Source organism: Zootoca vivipara, chromosome 1 (assembly GCF_963506605.1).
Source record: "Zootoca vivipara chromosome 1, rZooViv1.1, whole genome shotgun sequence".
Classification (NCBI taxonomy): Eukaryota; Metazoa; Chordata; class Lepidosauria; order Squamata; family Lacertidae; genus Zootoca; species Zootoca vivipara.
In genome coordinates, this window is record NC_083276.1 from 12,977,435 (window position 1) to 12,999,636 (window position 22,202).

A 22,202-nucleotide genomic window follows, 5' to 3' on the forward strand; every position below is an offset into this window, starting at 1 on the left:
TTGTCTTTCAGACGTTTTTATTGGTGCACATTATTTACAGTGTAACGAACTACTGATTCCATGTCTACCCGCTCGAGTCAGATTCCTGCACTGCCCCCCTCCGCGTTCTGGACCAGCATAAAAGCCTCGGAACTGAGAAGCGCCTCCCTTTCCTCCTCCTCCTCAATTCCAGCGTCGGGGGGACGGATTCCTGTCCTCTCTTTCCGCCTCCCTCTCTTCCTGCCTTTGGAGCAGGGTCTCTTGGATGTTGCCAGAGCGCTGGCATTCCCTCTCCGTTTCCTGACTCCCTCCATCAGACCCTTCGCTCTCATGACTGCTGGGAGACGGGCTGCTTCGGATGAAGGGGGGGTTCTCTATAAGCCCTCCCCTTTACAATTACCAACAATAAAGCTTCTGATGCTAGTCTTCCTAGCCTCCAAGGAACCATACAGTTCAAACAGGAAAACAGCTACCAGATTTTTAGAAGACATCTGAAGGCAGCCCTGTTTAGGGAGGCTTTTAATGTTTAACAAATTAGTGTATTTTAATGTTTCTGTTGGAAGCCGCCCAGAGTGGCTAGGGAAACCCAGCCAGATGGGCGGGGTATAAATAATATATTATTATTATTATTATTATTATTATTATTATTATTATTATTATTCAAATGGGAGGAATGCTCTCACCAAGCTAGCTGACATTTAGCTGGCTCCCATATATTTACTTCAGAGGAGTCTGGCAGCAGCAAAGGGCAAATGTTGGTGTATGTATATGGCAATGATGGTTAGTCTCTCTCCCAGCCTCCAAGTGCAGTTCTGCACCCTTCCTGGCCAGGTGAAAACAGACCAGACAAATGCAGAGAGCAGCTCTTGGAGGTCTCACAGCAAGACTGACAAACCCAATTTCTCTGCACCATCTCTGATGAAAATGACTGCTGAATTTTAATCAAGACACTCTTTCTGAGGAATTGCACAGTTCTTATCTTGGCAATTTTGGTACTGCTTCCTCTCACTTTCTAATTAGACAGTAGCGCCAGGAGGATGAGTCCAGGCTATTCAAGAGTCCCATTCCCAACCTTCTTCATTGTGCTTGCCATTGATTCGCTTCTCGGGATGAGGGCCAACGTAATACGGCCTCAGGTGACACTGACCACTTCGCAAATTGCATTTGTAAAAGAAAGAGAAAAAGAACACCCTTCAATCCAGTCTCTCAGTGCCTCATTTGCCTTTCATATGCAGCTATTTTCCCAGTCAATAAGGAGGGTATAATTTAAATCTACAGTGATCAATGACTGTTTAATATTTCCCTAAAGTGTATTTTCTCTGACAACATTGGAGATATATCATAATGGCTTCCACCCTTTTTCTTGTCCTGTACCCAAAATATACTTCTTATATAAGCCACAGGAGAACTCAGGAGAGCTGCTATTTTTCATCCTTCAGGGCTTATCTTTCTGCCATCCCAGCCAAATGGATAGTCATTTCCTTGGTTGGTTAGCTACATAAAGTCTTCCCCTGCTGCCGAGCAGCCTCTTACACATTCTCAAATCAGTCGTATTCCATGGTGGGAAAGTGTCTGTTTTCACCAATTTCTTGCGAAATTCTCTTTGCAAACCGGATTAAACAAGATGTTGAAACCAGAAAGGGGCCTTATAGGTTCCAGCCCTGAAGCAAAACATAAGAACTAAGGCAGCTTCTGGTTGAGAAGATGCACCCCCTCTTTTAGTCAATTCTTTGAGGGGGGGCATTAAACAATTTTTTTCATGGGATTTTATAAGTTCACGAAGCTAAAAAGGAAAGCCATAAGTAAGGGTTGTTAACAAATTAGAAACATCCCATTTTCCTTGCCTTCCTACCTCCGTAGCCCTCAGTGGTACAGTTAGATTCTCATGCTTGTGTCGGTCTTGTTTCGTCGTGCAACTTGGAGAAATCAGGAGGAATCTGGGTGAATCAGCCCATCATAAAAAGGTAAAGGGGTCCCTGACCATTAGGTCCAGTTGTGACCGACTCTGGGGTTGCGGCGCTCATCTCGCTTCATTGGCTGAGGGAGCCGGCGTACAGCTTTCAGGTCATGTGGCCAGCATGACTAAGCCGCTTCTGGCGAACCAGAGCAGCACACGGAAACGCCGTTTACCTTCCCACCAGAGCAGTACCTATTTATCTACTTGCACTTTGACGTGCTTTCAAACTGCTAGGTTGGCAGGAGCTGGGACCGAGCAATGGGAGCTCACCCTGTTGCGGGGATTCGAACCAGCCAACCTTCTGATCGGCAAGCCCTAGGCTCTGTGGTTTAACCAATCATAGTTTAGCCAATCATAGTTGAGATGAAAAAGAAGACCATCAATCTGTGCAGGGGTTCCAACTTGAATAAAATATTGAGGGGGGGAGCAGGTAAGCTGCACCTTGCATAATCGATCAGATGATGTGGTACACACACACCATTTGATTTTTTTAAAAATAGTTTTTATTGTTTAAAATCAACAAAGCAACAAATACACACTTACATATAAAAAGGAATAATAAGGTGGGGAGAATAATAAGGGAGGGGAAAAAGAATCAGCGATACAATGAAAAAGATCGATAAAAAAAAAGAAGAAAAAAGAAAAAAGAAAGAAAGAAAAAAGAGGGCAAAAGAAACCCTTATTCTTCCAATATTTCGTCAAAACTTATCCTCACAGGTTTACAGAACAAATAAGAATACAAAACAAATACACTCATCACATCTACATATAGATACTTCCTGTTCCTTTTGTTGCACACTTTTCTATATCCTATGTTTCACAGGCTTATATTAATAATATCTCTTTTTTCTCCTCATTATTATTCTAATCCTTTCTGTTTCTCTCAAGCATCATTCAATGTCCATGAGTAGAGAGCTATTTGGGTAATATGTTTTAAGATAGTTCTTATACACTCTCCACTCTTTCACTGTCTTTTGTACGGGTATATCTCTCATTGAATCTGTCAACCATGCCATCCTAATATAGTTTAACATTTGTGTTTGCCAGTCTATTACTGTGGGCAGCGTCTCGCTCTTCCAATTTTTAGCTACCAAAATTCTAGCAGCGGTCACAGCGTATAGGCATAAAGATCTTATTTCCTTATTTATTTCCGATGGTAGGATATTTAAAAGGAACATTTCAGGCATTTTTTTAAATGTTATTTTAAACATTTTCTTTAGTTCTTCATATATCTTGTTCCAGTATTCTTTTATATTTTTGCAGGACCACCACATGTGGCAGTGCGTGCCATCTTCTTTCTTGCACCTCCAGCACCTCGGACTTATACCCCCATACATTTTAGCCAGCTTACATGGTGTTAAATACCAACGGTATATCATTTTCATACAATTTTCTCTTAGGTTGAAACATGCTGTAAATTTTAGATCTTTCTCCCACAATCTCTCCCACTGATCTATGTTGATGTTATAACCCAAGTCTTGGGCCCATTTAATCATTGGGGTTTTAGTTTGCTCCTCGATCGTCTCCCATTCTAAAAGATAGTCGTACAACACACCATTTGAATGGCAATGCCCATCAACTTCTTAGGGGGTCCAGCCCCTCAAATATTTATTGAGAGGCAAGGGTGGAGGCTCCTGGGGGTCAAGGTACTGTAGCCCCCCTCTTTTTTTGAAAGGGCTGGGTCCCCTCAAAGGTCTGAGGACCCTGTGCGCAATGTTGAATAGGTGACATCAGGACAACGCGTCAGGCCCCCTCAATTCTCTGAAGAAGGTCTCTAGAAGTTGACTCCTATGAACCCGTGGCAGCAATGCTATTGAAGGTCCATCTATTGATGTTATGACAGCCATCGCTGTCATTGAACGAATGAGGCCAGGCAAAGAAGAAGGATTGTGTTCACGTGGTACCTCGGGTTACAAACGTTTCAGGTTACAAACACTTCAGCTTACAAACTCCGCTAACCCAGAAATAGTACCTCAGGTTAAGAACTTTGCTTCAGGATGAGAACAAAAATTGTGCAGCGGTGGTGTGGCGGCAGCAGGAGGCCCCATTAGCTAAAGTGGTGTTTCAGGTTAAGAACAGTTTCAGGTTAGGAACGGACCTCCGGAACGAATTAAGTTCTTAACCAGAGGTACCACTGTATCCTGCTCATGCTCTCTTGGGGAAAGGTGCTCATCTTCACGAGAGTCTTGCAACATGCCTGCTAGCAATGCAAGTGGCTGTTTCTTCAGTATTTTGTATTTTCTCACAGAGATGTCCAGGTCTGGTTTATCATGGACCAGTGAGTTATTGAAGCTCACATCACATTCTGAAGCAGGATCCCTTCCTGCCAGTTACCAAATCCAGACCTGCTTAGCTTCAGCACAGTTACTCTGTAATTTACCACTGGGTTACTGCTTGATGTGTAACATTGTTGAGGTATAACCCCTGTAAAATATGTTCCTTGACTGTGCCTGAGTGATGTATTTCTATTGACAGTTCTCTTGGCAAGGCTCAGAATTATTTTCTGGCATTCTCAGTATTAAGAGAGTTGACCAAACTCTACCTGGGCTCTGTAACGTTGTGATTCTGAGCAAAGGGACCTGAACCTTGACCTTATATCTGAGCCTGATGATATACATCTGGTAGACAGACCCTTTGGAGGCTCAGGAAATAGAATGACAGCCAGCATAATAATAATAATAATAATAATAATAATAATAATAATAATAATAATAAAGTGGAGTCATTGACAATTCCCTACTTTTTGATGGAGCCTAAAATCTGCCTTGAAAAGACCTTGATGGAAAAGACCTTGATGCTGGGAAAGATGGAGGGCACAAGGAGAAGGGGACGACAGAGGACAAGATGGTTGGACAGTGTTCTCGAAGCTACGAACATGAGTTTGACCAAACTGCGGGAGGCAGTGCAAGACAGGAGTGCCTGGCGTGCTATGGTCCATGGGGTCACGAAGAGTCGGACACGACTAAACGACTAAACAACAAACAACAAAATCTGCCTTCTGAGGCTGTCTCCTCACTATCCCTCATGGAAAGTCTAGACCTGGGACCCATTTTTAAAATGGAAACTAAAATTGGATGCCTTTCACCGTGAGAAATGGATGAGGATGAGAATTGTGCATCAGAGGGCTGTTTGTCACGTTACTTATTTCTGGGTTATGCAGATGGAGTCAATCACATCTCCAGCTATCCAAGGAAGGAAGGAAGGGTGCACAGATCATACTTGCTGTCAACCTATGTACAAAATGCACAGATCTGACTGAATCTTTCTCAACCTCAGAAGAAATGAACAACGTGACAATCAACCCTAAGTACCACATAGTCATTGTCAAACAAGGAAACAGGGGAAAGGAATGTGCGGGTTCCATATTTACATACACAATACAAGTGAAGAGCTGTGATTTGTTTCGGTGGCAGGCTTCAAGTTTTTAAAAAAGTTTTGTTCTCCACTAGGAATCTGTTCATTCCATTTCTCCCCATTTATCATTTTTCAAGTCTTAAGTTCGTTTCAAATGTGTGCAGGTTGTTGTTTTTAAAAAGCATGAATTCTTTTTGCTAATTTTCATGCACATTTCTCCTAAGATACAATTGTTTTGTATGCGCTTTGCCTAGTATATACTGTACGCTATTTGAAGCTATTTCGCCATGAATAGGGTGGGTTTTTTGAATGTTGTTTTCACCGATGGGCACATTTTTGATTTCATCCTTTTGTGGGAGAATTGCGTTGCAGAATTCAAAGTGCAAATTTCAAATGAGAGTTGTGTGCTGTTTCTTGTACTGATTTGGGAAGCGCAGAATCTGATCCCATTAAGATACAAATTAAACATACCCCCCACACACACACACCAATTCCCTATGTTCCACAAAGCAGTGAGAAATCACACTTCTCTGGAAGGGAATAGGAGCCCTTGCTGCAGTTCAATCCTCCTGGGTTTTCTTTTAATCATCTCGCTTTCAGAAGTTCTGACATCGAAATAAAAACTCCTGATAAGAAGGCCACTCCTCTGTCACAACTGCCTCTTGGCCAGACATGAGATTAGTATACAGGCCACCTTCCAATCCACAAGCATAGCAGAAATGCTTTCAAATCACAAGTTCCTTTGTTGCTTGACACAAAAGATGCACCGTTCTCTGTCCATTTCAAATTGTAGTATTTTCCTCGCCATCCATTTAGCGCTCGAACAGGGTTTGTTTGTTTGTGTTTGTTTGTTTTTATTCCCCCTCCCTGCTTTCCTGCTAAACTGGGGTTCGTGGCAGTCTCTGCAAATGAACCATTCAAAGAGTGTGAAAGGGGTTAAGCCAGTTAAAACCCAATGAAATTTCTTTTCGACAGTCCCAACAGCATGACAAATTGAGAGGAGAAGCCGGGGCATGTGAAAGGAGGACAAATTTCAGTCGAGCCACCCCGCAATTCTGAATGGCAGAGTGACTGGATTGCTCAAAAGTCATCATCTCCTGAGCATCGCCTCATTGTTAACATCTACATTAGCATTGTCAACCCTATTGGGGGCCGGAAATCATGCCTAAAATTGTGGTGGGTGTTGTTGTTGTTTTAAAAAACCCTCCCTTCTTTAAAAAACAGAAACTATTTTCTTTCTTGAAAGAAGACGGAGCCATTTGAGCTGGTGAGAAACTAGCAGATGAAACTAGTTGGAAACAATAGAGACCTTTCTCTACTTCTCCAAAGAGAGCCCTCATCACCATACTACGTTTCCCCACTGAGTTATTTCAGCATTTTCAGAGAGAGATAGAGAGAGATTGTGGCGACACATTCCTCTTTGCTGCATTGCACTTTGTTTCCCCCCATTGTTATCTTGATGATTGTATGTGCTGGGCCTGCCCAATACAAATGAACCACTCAATACATTCTGCTGCCTGAGGCAAGGGACAAGATCACACACACATATCCCATTCCATGTTTAGAAGCCAACTAGGCTGGCTGTTGAATCTTGCTTCAACAATGATGGCAGAGTAGCATCCTCCACCATGTCGGAGTGCACCAGGCTGGCCTAGAGGATACCCAGGGCCAGGGAGCTCAGAAGGAATGACTGTGGAGCTACTACTGCCAACATCACAGCATATGCCACCTGCCTAATGGTAGGGCCAGCCGGCCGGCCTACATTGAGTTCTCCTCTTCCAACCATGGATCCTTGTGTAGCCCTAACAACAGCCTCCACACACAAGAGGGAAGACTCTTTATGCTCTTTTAGACTGTTCTAAAAGAGGCCTCCCCTTCATGGATTCGCCTTGTTGTGGCGAAGGGGCTTGAATAACTCCTAGAAGCTATGAGCTATGCCATGCAGGGCCACCCAAGACGGACAGGTCATAGCTGAGAGTTTAGACTAAATGTGATCCACCTGGAGAAGGAACTGGCAAACCACTCCAGTATTTTGCCAAGAAAACTCCATGGACATAAAAAAGGAGAAGCTTTGAGAATAAAGGGACCCAGGTGGCGCTGTGGTTAAACCACTGAGCCTAGGGCTTGCTGATCAGAAGGTTGGCGGTTCGAATCCCTGTGACGGGGTGAGCTCCCGTTGCTTGGTCCCAGCTCCTTTCTGGGCTGCATCAATAGGAGTATAGCATCTAGATCAAGGGAAGTAATAGTACCACTGTATTCTGCTCTGGTCAGACCTCACCTGGAGTACTGTGTCCAGTTCTGGGCACCACAGTTCAAGAAGGATACTGATAAGCTGGAACGTGTCCAGAAGAGGGCAACCAAAATGGTCAAAGGCCTGGAAACGATGCCTTATGAGGAACGGCTTAGGGAGCTGGGTATGTTTAGCCTGGAGAAGAGAAGGTTAAGGGGTGATATGATAACCATGTTCAAATATATAAAAGGATGTCATATAGAGGAGGGAGAAAGGTTGTTTTCTGCTGCTCCAGAGAAGCGGACACGGAGCAACGGATTCAAACTACAAGAAAGAAAATTCCACCTAAACATTAGGAAGAACTTCCTGACAGTAAGAGCTGTTCGGCAGTGGAATTTGCTGCCATGGAGTGTGGTGGAGTCTCCTTCTTTGGAGGTCTTTAAGCAGAGGCTTGACAGCCATCTGTCAGGAATGCTTTGATGGTGTTTCCTGCTTGGCAGGGGGTTGGACTGGATGGCCCTTGTGGTCTCTTCCAACTCTATGATTCTATGATTCTATGATTCCTGCCAACCTAGCAGTTCGAAAGCACGTCAAAATGCAAGTAGATAAATAGGAACCGCTACAGCGGGAAGGTAAACGGCGTTTCCATGTGCTGCTCTGGTTTGCCAGAAGCGGCTTTGTCATGCTGGCCACATGACCTGGAAGCTATACGCCGGCTCCCTCGGCCAATCATGCGAGATGAGCACGCAACCCCAGAGTCGGTCACGACTGGACCTAATGGTCAGGGGTCCCTTTACCTTTACCTTTTTACAAGAAGAAGGAGAAGCTTGTGTGTTTTGGGGCAGGAGCCCGGACAACACAGTTCTTCCTAGGTTCCTGCGTTAAGTTATTTCTTTATTATTTACATTTACATGTATGTTCCCCCTGCCTTAAGACCTGCAAAGCAGCTTAGCACAACGAATTAAAAAATAATGGCAGCATCATAAAACGCAGTCAATAAAAATATAATTCAATCCATTATCAGTCGTAAAAGATTACTAATAGAACAAGGAGAAATCCTAGAAGCAAAAGCGCCTTTTGAGATAAATATGTTTTTATCAGTAACCAGATACATAAACAAAAAACTTCAGCAAGGGGCGGGGACCCACAAACCTCCCTAAGGAGCAAGTTCCAGTCTCCATTGTACCATTTATGTTTCAAACAGACACTGAAGCGTTCAATCAGACGCTTAAAAGACCAAATCCTTGCAGGCTTCCATCAGACAAAAACAGATGTTGCAGTCAATTTGGTTAAAACAGGGAGCCACTGAAGAGACATCTGGATTGTTTAATTTTGCTCATTTTTGGTGGAGCCAGAGAGGCTTCTTAACACTGCATTCTGAAGCCAGAGGTTCTGTGTAATAATGAAGCCTGGCAGCGCTACAAACGAGGAATTAGACTAATCCAATCAGGATGTTACCAAAGCATGTAAAACTGTTTTCAGACTTCCAAGGGTCAAGCAGGATTTAATCCTTCCAACATTTACAAAAAGGACAGCAAGGCTGGCTGAAGCAGATTTGCATTTGGATTTTAACACGGGTCTACGGAGAATATGAGATTCTGAGACGATTCATCATAAAAATCCATCATAGTCATAGGCTGGACTATTTCAATCTGTGCACGGCAGAGGAAGTGGAAGGCAAGTGACTACCAGAGACGGGGACTTCTCTGTGATGGTGCCAAGTTATGAATCACCTCCCCACCTCCCCAGTGCAGACATGTTCACCCAGTCCAGGGCAAGGGAACCTTTGGCTCAAGGGCCAAATGCGGACCTCAAAGCCTCCCTCCCTGGCCCTTGAGACTCTCCTCACACCACACCTCTCTCACCCAAGCAGGACCTCTTACTAGCCCTGCTTTCCACCCTCCGCATGTGTTTTTGCATGCTAACAATATGTCATTGTACTCTGAGAACGCCTCTCCTTTGCCTGGGTGGAGAAGAAAGAGAAGAACATTAGTGTGTGAAAACTAGCCTACTGTATAAAATTTGCATGTGTCGCTCCTCCCACTTCACTTTTGCCTCTGGCCCTGCCCGTCTCTGCATGGAAGGTTGCCCAGAAGATGGTGTGGCCCTCTGGTTCAAAAAGGCTTCTCACCCCTGACCAGGAACCCCCTTTGACATCCTACAGGCCAGTCCCCAACAACTTGGTGACCTCCAGGCATTTAGAACTCCCAAGACCGTTGTCTATGCTGGTTAGGCTGGATGGGAAGTCTAGGCACTAGACAATGCCCATCCTAGTCTTTTAATATGAGCAATTTTAATGGCTTTTTATCTACCGGTTTTATCTCCTGATTTTATACGTTATCTGCTGTTTTATCTCATTACTTAGAATTGTACTTAATGCATTTTATTACTGCAAGCTGCCTCAAGGTGATTTCATAGACAGAGGCAGGGAAACAGAGAAATATTGCATGTTAATAAGCACACAAAAGAAGTAAATAAATGTGGACTTTGGACTTAACCTCTCTCTCTCTCTCTCTCTCTCTCTCTCTCTCTCTCTCTCTCTCTCTCTCTCTCTCTCTCTCTCTCTCTTCATTTTCTTGTTTTTACATCAAGGAATCAATCCTTTTAACCAAATGAGGCTCTCTAGAGTTGTGAGCTATTTCCCAAGCTGCAGAGCTGAAATGGGAAAGCAACATGGGATCAGATGAATGACTAAGGCGGCCACAGTTCCTAAAGCCCTTGTTGGGCTCTGTTTTCAGAAAAGTGGACAAATGAGGCTGGATCTTCAACGGTGAAAGCAGCAGCGAGTTGGGTATTTCTGGGTTGCTTAGAGAACAAAGGATCATAGAATCACAAAACTGTAGAGTTGGAAGGGACCCCGAGGGTTATCTAGTCCAACAGCCTGCAATGCAGGCATCTCAACTAAAGCTTCCAGGACAGGTGATCATCCAAACTCTGCTAAAATAAACCTCCAAGAAAGGAGAATGCACAACTTCCTGAGGGAGTCTGTTCCAGTGTCAAACAGCTCTTATCATTGGGAAGTTCTTCCTGATGTTTAGTTGGAATCTCCTTTCTTGTAACGAGAATCCATTGGTTCGGGTCCCAGCCCCTCCAGAGCAGGGGGAAACAGCCCTTGAGATATTTGAAGATGGCTATCATATCCCCTCTCAGTCTCTTCTTTTCCAGCCTGAACATACCCAGCTCCTTCCATTGTTCCTCGTAAGGCTTGGTTTCCAGACCCTTGATCATCTTGGTTGCCCTCTTCAGCACACATGCCATCTAAGCAGAAAGTACTAGGCATAGGTGCCAACTCCCGGATTGAAAAATCCGGGATTGGCAGCGGCGCATCACCGGAAGTCACACTGCAGCCATTTTTGAACTGGGCAGAGCGGCACCGGAAGTCGCTTCTACGCATGCTCTGCCCATTTCCAAAATGGCCGCAGCGCCAGAAGTCACGCTGCTGCCATTTTGGAACTGGGCAGAGCAACACCGGAAGTCGCTTCTACGCATGCTCTGCCCATTTCCAAAATGGCCGCAGCGCCAGAAATCGCTTCAGCGCATGTCCAGAGACTCCAGACATGCGCAGAAGGAGCCTCCCCAGGCCGGAAAGAATCCGGGGGATTTACGGGGATTTTTAAAGTCCGGGCTGCCAGCGGGAAACGGCTGGGGAAACGGGGGGTTTCCCGGGGAATACGGGAGACTTGGCAGCTATGGTACTAGGTATGACTTTTACCATTGTAGTTTGGGTTGCCCAGCTTTGTTTTTGTTTAACAAAGAGCCAGAGATGGATCAAGACCAAGACTTGTGAGAGTGGGGGCTTTAACCAGTGTTAAAATGACCTCGGTCCGGTATACCTGAAGGAGCATCTCCATCCCCATCATTCTGCCCAGACACTGAGGTCCAGCGCCGAGGGCCTTCTGGCAGTTCCCTCGCTGCGAGAAGTGAGGTTACAGGGAACCAGGCAGAGGGCCTTTTTGGTAGTGGCGCCTGCCCTGTGGAATGCCCTCTCAGCAGATGTCAAGGCAATAAGCAACTGTTTTACTTTTAAAAGACAACTGAAGGCAGCCCTGTTCAGGGAAGTTTTTAATGCTTGATGCTGTATTCTTTTTAATATTCGGCTGGAAGCCGCCCAGAGCGGCTGGGCGGGGTATAAATTATTATTATTATTATTATTATTATTATTATTATTATTATTATTCGAAACTCCCATTGCTCTAGGCGCATTTTGTGACGGGGAATTTCATCATCTGAGCTCTAAGATTTCAAATTGCAGAATGGAAGGATGGGAGGACCTTTTTCTGCCTCTCTACGTCCAGCTACTCTCTGAAAAGAGACCCTTTTAGGAATACTGGGGGGAGCAGAAGAAAGACTAGACCAGGCATCCCCAAACTTGGCCCTCCAGATGTTTTGGGACTACAACTCTCATCATCCCTAGCTAACAGGACCAGTGGTCATGGATGATGGGAATTGTAGTCCCAAAACATCTGGAGGGCCGAGTTTGGGGGTGCCTGGACTACACCATGTGAAAAATGAACTTATTTTAGCTGCAGTTCATTCATTTTCAGCTTTGTATTCTTGTTATTAAAAAGTGCACCTAGACCAGGGGTCAGCAACTTTTTCCAGCCGTGGGCTGGTCCAACGTCCCTCAGACCATGTGTTTGGGCCGGACTATATTTTTTGGGGAGTGTGGATGAACGAATTCCTATGCCCCACAAATAACCCAGAGATGCATTTTAAATAAACACACACATTCTTCTAATGTAAAAACACCAGGCAAGCCCCACAAATAGCCCAGAGATGCATTTTAAATAAAAGCACACATTCTACTCATGTAAAAACACGCTGATTCCTGGACCATCCACGGGCCAGATTTAGAAGGTGATTGGGCCAGATCCAGCCCCCGGGCCTTAGGTTGCCTACTCCTGACCTAGACATTCCGTTCTTTCTCCCGTAACCTAGGTTGAAGGTGCCATTTAGCTCCTAGCTTTCATATTTCAGTTTCGAACACTGCCTTTAACCCCATCATGCTACTGATCAGAACAGCGGGGGTGGGGGGGTGGCACACAGCTGCTGTTGGTGATTGGATGAAAGTTCCCACTGGCATTTACAGGAGTTTTCCTTCCATTCTGAATAGTATCAATGCCCGCCTGCCCCCCAATTCTGATCAGAAACTTGATGGGGGCAGGCACCTCTCCCCATGGTCGCAATCTTGCCCTTGCTTCACCTCACACATGCTCCTTGCTAGAACGGAACCCCGTGACACTATTCTGAACTACATGAAGTGTGTCTCATCAACTTTGGGCCTAAGCCAAGCTAAGTAGGTGCATAAATCACACCTTATATTTCTACCCTGAGACAACGGCACTTCACTATATTAAGAATGATCTGTTCAGAACAGCCCTGGTTGGAGAGGCTCCACCAAGGCTCTGGGCAGCCAGCCAAGGAGTTTTATACCGGCCTGCTTCCCAGAAGTCAAGGCTGCCATGACAAAGGGTTGCAAACCACTTATTTTGACATGGCCGCCATTATAAGCAAAGGGGGTGTCTGTTTTTATTACCATGTTTGTGGTCTGAGGTACAGAGACAGTGTCAACAGCACCAGAATGAGGTGAACTATGTTACTATACAGATCATCGGCTGTTGCTGTTTTTTCCTTAATTCACTCTGCCTTCAAAGCTGCGCGTGCTCAGTTTATGAGCACGTAAAACCCAGCAGAGTCCACAGCCTAGGAATTCCCATTTAAAGATACTAAACCTTAATCATAGGGAAGGGACACGGGTATTATTATTATTTTTTAAAAAAAGCACACCGATCGCAGTGTGTGACGAGGAAGGTGGTTGCAAGCATATTGATAAACACACCAGGTCCCTGAAACCTGATTTGTCCTGCCATTCTACAATAAATTACATTTCCTCCAAGAGCCATTTCAAATTTAAAGTCCTAATTTATATATTACTGCCTCATTTGTGGCATGCCTCATGGAATTTTCAGGCAGCAAAAGCTGTTCCAGCACAGGACTGGTTTCAGGGGTGCCAACTTGAACAAAATATGGGGAGGCGGCAAGCTCCGCCCTGCATAATCGATGACAAGATGTGGCCCACCCACACCACCATTTGAATGACAATGTCTTTCAACTTTGAGGGCCCACAGCCCCTTCAAATATTTTATGAGGTGCCTATGTCTGGCTTCTATGGTGGCTGGTGCCCATTGAAGCTGGTGGGGCTTAAAGCAGTAGGCCAATGATAGGAGGAGCCAGAAGCAATGACAGGTGAGACTACTGCCAATGAGAGGTAGAGCTGGCAGAATTCTAGTTTTGGACCCACCCTCCTCCCTGCTGAGTTCTGCAAAGGCAGTGTTGAGACTGAGGAGGAGAAAGAGGACGGGGACTGAAATGAATGTACAATGAATGTACAAGTAAGAAGGCAGTTCAGTGGGGACTGGCTGGGGGCAGACTGATGTTGTGCCCCCCATTTTCCCAGATTAACTTTCCCAAATTAGACAAATTCACGTGGGAGAAGATTATCAATGGTTATTTGCCTCTGCCTCCACAGTGCTTGTGAGTACTTCTGAGTGCCGGTTGTTGGACTGCAACTCCCATAATCCCATAGCTAGCAAGGCTATGGTCAGGGATGATGGGAGTTGTATAGGCCAACAACAACCGGAGACCCAAGTTTGAGAAACAATGAAATCCAACAAGGTTCTTATGCAAATTGAATCAGCCCAGATAGCATGGCAAGTGATCAGCAAAGATGGAAGTTGTACAGGTTCCCTATCTCTGCTTTAGACTAAGTAAGGCTGGAATCTCTCCCTTTAAAAAAAAGTCATAATAATGTTCAAGTTAAGAAGCCAGTAGCAGAGGCATCAGTAAGAGCAATAGCAAATATGTCAAAAGATGTACTGTACTTTGTTATTACAGTGGTACCTCGGTTTACAAACACAATTGGTTCTGGAAGTCTGTACTTAACCTGAAGCGAACTTTCCCATTGAAAGTAATGGAAAGTGGATTAATCCATTCCAGACAGGTCCGTGGAGTACTTAAACTGAAAATACTCAAACCGAGGTGCACTTAAACCGAGGTATGATTGTATTATTAAAAACACCATCTTGAAATAAATCAGCTTTGAGAAACTATTGTTTGAGATGGCAGCATAGACGGTTGTAATCCTGGTTCTGGAAGGAGGGGTTTTAGCAGCTTTCAGACTGCTGCCGGCAGTCCCTTGGAGACCTCCTTTCACCCAGCCCACCCAGCCCCCCTCCAAGTTCTGCAGCAACACCCTTTAAAACCTATTTCCAGCTCAGTGAAGGGGGAAATGTGGCTGGTTTCCCCTTCGCCACTTTCTGCCACTAAGCAGATGGCAACTGCTGGATGCCAGCGACACAGAGCCCGGTCACCGAAACTTTATTGGAAGCTCCCACCAATGTGAGCGAGCATCTTCAAACAAGCTAATTAAAAGGGCTCTTTTCATTAGTTGGGACCATCTGTTAGGCCACAGACCTGGTGGAATTGCAAGCCCGTTGGAGGTGGCTGGAGGTGGGGACACATAGCGCGAAGCCTCTAAAAGCAATGGCAATGACAAGCTAATGAGGTTTTTGGGCAAGCCTCAGATCGTAAGTCTGTGCATAAGAAAAGAGGTCATTCCTGCCCCCCCCTCAAACAAGACATTAATTATTAGCTAGGCGGGAAGACCTTCCGATGGTTGGTTTGTTTTGCCAACGGTGTCTCCAAATGCTTTCTGAGCTGGGGCTGGCTCACAGTAGTGATGTCATCAAAATTCATCCTTACCTGCTTTGGAATATAAATAGGTTGCACTAGAAATGCTTGGCTGTGTTGTTGTTGTTGTTTAGTCATTTAGTCGTGTCCGACTCTTCGTGACCCCATGGACCAGAGCACGCCAGGCACTCCTGTCTTCCACTGCCTCCCGCAGTTTGGTCAGACTCATGTTGGTAGCTTTGAGAACACTGTCCAACCATCTCATCCTCTGTCGTCCCCTTCTCCTAGTGCCCTCCATCTTTCCCAACATCAGGGACTTTTCCAGGGAGTCTTCTCTTCTCATGAGGTGGCCAAAGTATTGGAGCCTCAGCTTCAGGATCTGTCCTTCCAGTGAGCGCTCAGGGCTGATTTCCTTAAGAATGGATAAGTTTGATCATCTTGCAGTCCATGGGACTCTCAAGAGTCTCCTCCAGCACCATAACAAATTTAGGCACCCATCATGCTGTAAAGCAGGCATCCCCAAACTGCGGCCCTCCAGATGTTTTTGCCTACAACTCCCATGATCCCTAGCTAACATTACCAGTGGTCAGGGATGATGGGAATTGTAGTCCAAAACATCTGGAGGGCCGGAGTTTGGGGATGCCTGCTGTAAAGGATCAACTGCTAAGTAGCATCCCATGTCAAAGGAATACTGGAAACAAAAAATTCCTTCCAGTAGCACCTTAGAGGCATGGATTTCCAAGGGCACTGGAGTTCATTAGCTGGAGTCTGTTGTTCGGGGGGACAAAATTTCCCAAGCTTGGGGGTGGGGAATCTTCTGTTCTTATAGCTGAAAATGCCCCCCTTTTCTGTCTGACCCCCAACTCTCCTGAGACCACACCTCATCTCTTGCCACCACCCCCTGTCCACTCTTCCCAGACACACCCTTCGTCCAGCCCTGCTTTGCCCCCTCTGAGTGTTTTTGCCTGACTGGAATCAGTGACAGACTTGGGGCTTTCAATTTCCAACAGTGCCCTGTGTGACGTCAAAATTTGGTGCCTTCCATTCTACATCACTGACTGCAGCACCTCCTGTGGCTTCCTCTTGGCTCGGCACACAGTGCCGGGGAATGGGCTGCGTTCCCCTAAACCCCCATCTGTGGGAATGCACCCTTGAACTCCGATAATGTCTGAAGAGAGTACAGAGAGGTGTGCATGTAGACACTAACCTACCGTACAAAGGTAAATGTTACGCATGGTTCACTCTTGACTTTGCCTCTATCCCCCACCTCACAGAAGCTCAACTAGAGGGGAATGTTTTCCTCAAACTGTAAATGGTAGTCACCCTGACCTAGCTCCTAGGCACCTGAGGGGCTGCTGTGAAAGCTTTTCAGGTATCAGAGCGGGGTGGTGCAGGACACCCAACAGCTTAGACAGGAGAAGAACTTTTGAGAGGGATTGTACTGATTTTGTCCATATAGTTAAAGCTATGGGTTTCCCAGTAGTGATGTATGGAAGTGAGAGCTGGACCATAAAGAAGGCTGATCGCCGAAGAATTGATGCTTTTGAATTGTGGTGCTGGAGGAGACTCTTGAGAGTCCCATGGACTGCAAGAAGATCAAACCTATCCATTCTTAAGGAAATCAGCCCTGAGTGCTCCCTGGAAGGACAGATCGTGAAGCTGAGGCTCCAATACTTTGGCCACCTCATGAGAAGAGAAGAATCCTTGGAAAAGACCTTGATGTTGGGAAAGATTGAGGGCACTAGGAGAAGGGGACGTCAGAGGACAAGATGGTTGGACAGTATTCTCGAAGCTACGAACATGAGTTTGACCAAACTGCGGGAGGCAGTGCAAGACAGGAGTGCCTGGCGTGCTATGGTCCATGGGGTCACGAAGAGTCGGACACGACTAAACGACTAAACAACACTTGCACAGTCATCTGCAAGCTATCAAACATAGGATGGCAATGATGTTTATTCTCCATGGAGCAAAGTGCTAGAGGTTCCCAATGAGACCTCTCATCTAGTAATTGGCCGGGAGAAGACCTGCTTAGCTTCACTATGGTCTCTGCATCATATATATTACTTTTTTACAGAATTTGGGAAAAGTTCCCAGTTCTTCCAGGGGGAAGAGAAAAAAACAATCTGGAAAACTTAGATTCCTTTTTCCCAATGATATGATATTGTTCAGGGAAATGACTCTCCCTGGTGCAAGACAGCCCAAGCTGTTTAGCAACTTGAATTGAGCCCAGAAGCCAATGTAGATGAGCAAAAGTTGGAGTCCTACGACAATTTGGTCCAATACACTTGTTCAGTTACCCTTGGCAACCCTATTCGACACAATCTCAACGGTGGCCCCATGAACCAATAACCCAAAGAGTGAACTTGGGCGACGCTAAGACAATATGCCATTATTTGCACTATTTTGCGACCCTTAGACAGTTACCTTTGAAAAAAAATTATATGCTCATTTTATAGCTCCACTCCTACCAGCCATGTGACCGCTAACATTCTGCCTGTGAGCCAGGAGAGCCGCCAAATAGCTGCCTTCCCAGCCAATATCACTTACTGAGGCATGAAGTGCCAACCGTCAGCTGTGAATGCATGGCAGAGCAGCAGCTGACACCCGTCTCTTGGAAAATTAGGTTGGGGTGCAAGAGGATTCTTGCTGCTGGCTTTCATTCATTGCCTTGCAAGAACGGAGGCCAGGCTGCTATTGTCAATGAAGCAGCGATCGCTAGCAGCTGAGGAGCTGGCTCAAATTTCCCATTAACAAGATCATCTCCATTTGTGTGCCAGGGGTTAAAGAGGGGAAGATTTAGAGCCCAGCCAAAGAAAATATATGCTTGCCAGTTGCCACCTCCCAACTAACATTACCCAGGTTAGGAACAAGATAGGAACATAGGAAGTCTGTCCTACACTGAGTCAGAACATTGATGTATCTGGCTTGTTACGGTAGGCTCTACCCGTGCTATTTTTCTAGAAAAAGAGGTGCCAGAGCTCACCATGAACTTGTTCTATTAGAATGGCAATTGCGCCCACCTGAGAGGTGCCAGAACTGAACTCGGGCTGAAGAAAAGCCCTGGGCTCTATCCTGACTGGCAACAGTTCTCCAGAATTTCAGGCAGCATTCACTCTAAGTCCTACCTGGAGATGTTGGGGATTGAACTCGATACCTTCTGCCTGATAAGAAGGTGCCGTACGGTGGAGCCACAGCCATTTCCCGATTAGTCCTACCCATAACACCCCCACTGGTGTCAGCTGGCCAGTTTCTGGGAATTGCAGGTGGCGAGGAGAGTCCTGTTGCACTCATGTCTTGCTTACCTGAAGGAGCGTCTCCACCCCCATTGTTCAGCCCAGACACTGGGGTCCAGCTTCTGGCGGTTCCCTCACTGTGAGAAGTGTGCTTACAGGGAACCAGGCAGATTGCCTTCTTGGTAGTGGCACCCGCTCTGTGGAACACCCTCCTATCATATGTCAAGGAAATAAGCAACTATCTGACTTTTAGATGACATCTGAAGGCAGCCCTGTTTAGGGAATGAATGAATGAATGAATGAATGAATGAATGAATGAATGAATGAGTCCTGTTGCACTCATGTCTTGCTTACAGGCTTTCCACAGAATTCTGGGTGACTCCTTGTGAGAACAGGATGTTGGAGCTGATGGGCCACTGCCCTGATCCAGCAGGCTCTTGTTTTGTTTTGTTTTGTTTTTTGTTTATATACCACCCCTTCATCACATGATCTCAGGGTGCTTCACAAGATAAAAGCCTTTTTAGAAGATGCAACTCAGGTGTTAATAAATCTGAACAAAATACAGTTGCCGAAATGGAGAAAGCAAACTTTTATTTTTTAAAAATAAAATAAAATACAGTGGTACCTCGGTTTACAAACACAATTGGTTCCAGAAGTCTGTACTTAACCTGAAGCGTACTTAACCTGAAGAGAACTTTCCCATTGAAAGTAATGGAAAGTGGATTAATCCGTTCCAGATGGGTCCGCGGAGTACTTAAACTGAAAATACTCAAACCGAGGCGTACTTAAACCGAGGTATGACTGTAAACCAAAAGCTTACCTTGGGAGAGGGGTGCCAACTTGAACAAAATATTGTGGGGGCCCAGGTAAGCCCCTCCCCACATAATCAATCGGAAGATGTGGTGGATGGCAATGCCCGTTGACTTTGAGTGGGGGGGGGGGTCTGGCCAGTGGGGGCGCCTCAAATATTTTACTGTGGGGGCGAAGGGACCTTGGCCCCTAGGAGTTGGCTCCTATGCCATTGCCAGTAAATAACCCATAAGGCAAAAGTAAACCAATGAATTGCAGGCCTTTCGCTTCTGCTCAGTCCTACCATCTGCCATTCAGATGGGATCCTGGGGGCAAAGCGTGATTCCTGTACAAGCTGATGCATGTTAAGGAGAGGTGGTGGGGAGGGGAGCTCAAAAATGAGCAGAAACGAAAGATACTTGGAAGAAAATGATCTGGAACATGCTATTAGAGTGCATGTTTATTATACAGAAGCCTGCATAAGCTTGGTGCTCATCGGCTGACAAATCTGTGATTAGCCGTACTTCAGACCATAGCTGCCAAGTTTTCCCTTTTCTCGCGAGGAAGCCTATTCAGCATAAGGGAATTTCCCTTAAAAAAAGGGATAACTTGGCAGCTATGCTTCAGACATGCCTATGGTCAGGAGGTCCGGCAGTTCACAGAAAACCAGGGAATGAGGGGAAAGCTCAGCTGCCCTATAAAACAGCTGTGTTTGCCCTCCCTCCAGGTAATCTTTCTGGGTGAAGCAGAACAGGCAATATTTTCCTCCTCCACTTGTTGGGAGATTAAAAAAAAAAGAGGTTGTAAAATCTTCCATTTCTTGATTGTGTGTGGTTGTAAATGCCAGCTTGTTTTTAATTAAAAGGACAGAGCGTCAGCACTTTAACAAGGCACAAGTTTTTTTTTTTTTGTTTTGCTAGAAGGGTTGCTCCAGCGAGGTTGACTCTGCAGAGTTTTTGATCATCAGACGTGCATCTGAGCACATGCTGTATATGAAATGGGCTTCATTCTAAAGTTCTGAATCCCATCCCACCACTTTAAACAGTCATGGCTTTTCCAAGCACTGTAGTTTAAGGGTGCTGAGAGTTGTTAGGCAACCTCAATTCACATCACAGACCAATAGTTCTCAGAGTAGCTTTTCCCAGGGGACTCTGGGAATTGTTGCTGGGTTTCTTTGAGGGAAAGTCACCTGGCTGTGAACTGAAAGGCAATTGTCGGTTTTAGCAGTGCATGAGCAAGAAGCCTTAGGAGATGTGTGCCCAGAAAAATTAAAGAGGGAATATTTTATTGGTAAACTAAACACTAATAAATATCATTTATGCTAGGGACCCAGGTGGCGCTGTGGTTAAACCACTGAGCCTAGGGCTTGCTGATCAGAAGGTTGGCGGTTCGAATCCCTGTGACGGGGTGAGCTCCCGTTGCTTGGTCCCAGCTCCTGCCAACCTAGCAGTTCGAAAGCATGTCAAAATGCAAGTAGATAAATAGGAACCGCTATAGCGGGAAGGTAAACGGCGTTTCCATGTGCTGCTCTGGTTTGCCAGAAGCGGCTTTGTCATGCTGGCCACATGACCTGGAAGCTATACGCCGGCTCCCTCGGCCAATAATGCGAGATGAGCGCACAACCCCAGAGTCGGTCACGACTGGACCTAATGGTCAGGGGTCCCTTTACCCTTTACTTTTATGCTAGGGCCAGAGGTAAAAATCCAGACCAAAAAAAAGGCGTTGCACTTTTTTTGCATGATAGTCCAAAAAGTTTTTGAGCTCGTCCCCTAACTGGCCACCGCAACACATATTGTTAAACATAAGAGTGTCAACAGTTGAACTCTTTTGTTGACATAAAGGTGATTTGGGTACCTATGAATACGCCGATCCAAATAACATATAATACGTTTTTGCTTGATAACTAAGGCCACATCAGATATTAACCAGTGGTTTGAAGGGGTGGGGTTTACAAATGTTTCGTTGGGTTGGGGAATACGTTGTTTGACTGTTTGTAGTGCTATTTGGCACCATTTGCATTTCCTACCAGCTGCTTTTTTCATTCATTTTCAGGAAATCTTGCCAATCAAGAAGCAAGCTTTATGCTTGGTGCATAGAACACTGGTATTTCCCCTAACAAATAACATAATGTATGTCACATGAATAGATATACACATTTTATGCATAGGGCCTTCCCGGTGGTGGCCCTCCCATAGATGCCAAGGAAATAAACAACTATCTGACTTTTAGAATACATCTGAAGAGAGTCCTGTTTAGGGAAGTTTTTAATGTTTGATGTTTTATCCTTTTTTTTTAATATTCTGTTGGGAGCCACCCAGAGTGCCTGGGAAACCCAGACAGATGGGCAGGGTATAAATAATATATTATTTATTTATTTATTTATTTATTTATTTATTTATTTACATATTTATTTATTATAGATCTGGAAACCCGATTATGCCAAGGTTCCAAATCAGGTGTTCATAAATACAGTGGTAGCTCGACCTACGAAGGCGATCCGTTCCGCAGCGCTCTTCGTAAGTCGAAGTCTTCGGTTGTCGAAGTGCCTGTTTTGCACATGCGCGAAGCGCGATTTTGCGCTTCTGCGCAGGCGGCGAAAAGGCTTCCGGGTTTGTCTACTTCGGAAGTCAAAACCTTCGGAAGTCGAGTCGTTCGGATGTCGAGGTAGCACTGTAGTTATGTGTACATGAACCTTTACTTATCATATCCACCTGTTCTGTGTTTGCTGCAGAAAACTGGTTTAATGCCAGGTGTTTCTCATAGCAATCAGCTGCCCAGTATTGTGTCACAATGTGATGATGAGGTCATTAAATATCAATCAAATACAGTGGTACCTCGGTTTATGAACACAATTGGTTCCGGAAGTCTGTTCATAAACTGAAGCGTTCATAAACTGAAGCGAACTTTCCCATTGAAAGTAATGGAAAGTGGATTAATCCGTTCCAGACAGTCCGCAGAGTACTTAAACTGA